Raw genomic sequence first — 1,947 nt, forward strand, 5'->3', positions numbered from 1 at the left:
TCCCAATCAACTCTCCATCAACCTTTACTTCACTGTCTTATTCTTCCTCTCTGTTATGTGTTGTACTATGAGCATTTATGGCACATATATTGTTGGTAATATTGTCTTGCATAAAATCATCCAGAAGTTATCTTGTGGAACTCTGGAAAAACTTTCCCTCTGAGATGAGGACTAGTTAACAGAGAGATTAAAGACAAGAAACATAGACCAAAATCTATGCTAGATATGTTTATGCTACTAAACTATGTACATCTTACAATAACTTATCTTGGGATCTGCTAGGTTCTTCAAGGGGATCACTGAGCAATAACTTGAACTTCAAACAAAAAACCAGCCAGTTATTTTTTTCCCTGAATACAGGTTATGTTTTCTATAATATACAAAAACAAGTTTCAGAAAAATGTTTCCATGCCTGAACTCCACACAAGATAGTTAAGTGAATGGGTGGTTGGTTGAGCTTGCCAGAGGGCAATTTTTAAGTCAATGACTTAAATCTGGTTTTCATTTTTTTAGTGAGTGAGAAACTCATGTGGCATTTGACCAAAGTAAAGAATTTCTGGGCCAAGATAAAAAGGGGCATACATGCCTTGCCTTCCCAGTTTTGATACCCTCTTCTTTCTGTCCCCCTCTCCCTTTATGAAAAGAAAGGAGAAACTTGACTTTCCACATCTAGGTTTACAGTACTCAGTCGGAGATAACCAAGATTGCATACACATAGGTTCACCCAACATATTGCTCACAGGTTTGCATGTTCAGCGGGATTGAGATTGAAAAAAAGTAGCTCATTGATTAAAACTGTTGATTTAATATAAAATATAAAGTATAAAATCCACATGTTGGGTGAGGCCTCCCTCGGCTCAGAGCCTCTAACCACTTGGCCGCAGGTCTGAAGATTGCAGGGTAATGGCGGAGAAATTAATTCACAAGCAGTCAGTTAAAGTTTCATTGGAGTCAGCTTGTTTTATTCCAAGGCCCTATCCACCATGTGCTTTTCCTCACATGACTTCTATGCTAAGCTTTTGCCAAGCAGTTTCTTGCTGCTTCTTCTCTGGCTCTCCAACTCTTTCTCCGTCCTCCTTTCCCCCATCTAGACTCTGATTCTTTAATCAAGATCTCCCTGCCCATCCCCTGTGTGGGTGGATCTGAGCATACAGGAGGAATTAACATATTAACAGAAAGCTTAGGGCATTGGGGGAAGGAATACCATATATATTTTGGTTTTTGGGTCACACCCAGCAGTGCTCAGGGGTTTTTCCTGGCTCCATGCTCAGAAATTGCTCCTGGCAGGCACAGGGGACCATATGGGACGCCGGGATTTGAACTGATGACCTTCTGCATGAAAGGCAATGCCTTACCTCCATGCTATTCTCCGGCCCCAATACCTTATATTTTTAACCTTCTTTGCTTGAGAAAAAAAAATGAGAAAAGTTACAAAGCTTTTGTTCTCTTGTTCTCAGCCAGAGAGGAGAACTCCACATCAGAACCTGAAAAGGGAAGTCAACAACTAGCTACACCAGCCCCACTGCTGTAGCTCATGGAACTTAAAGGTCAGGTTTTGTAACTAGAATTCTGTAATTTTCTATGCTTATACTTGCTTTTTGTATCTAACCCTTTTTGTCCTAAAAAGGAAGTTTATACCAACCCTAAGCTCATGTGATACCTTGTCCTACCTCAGAATGTCTTAGTGGATGTTATGCCCTTATAACAGGGGTCTCAAACTCAATTTACCTGGGGGCCGCATGAGGCAAAGTCGGGGTGAGGCAGGGCTGCATAAGGGATTTTGCTTACCGAATATTCGCAATAAAAAATCGCATTAGTAAGAAAAAAAATCGCAAAAAATCGCATTAAACATTTGCATATCCCGAACAGAACTGCTCGGGGTATGCAAATGTTTAATGCGATTTTTTTCTTACTAATACGATTTTTTTTAACTCTTTTTTTTTTTTT

The sequence above is a fragment of the Suncus etruscus genome, chromosome 3 (assembly GCF_024139225.1).
Source record: "Suncus etruscus isolate mSunEtr1 chromosome 3, mSunEtr1.pri.cur, whole genome shotgun sequence".
Lineage (NCBI taxonomy): Eukaryota > Metazoa > Chordata > Mammalia > Eulipotyphla > Soricidae > Suncus > Suncus etruscus.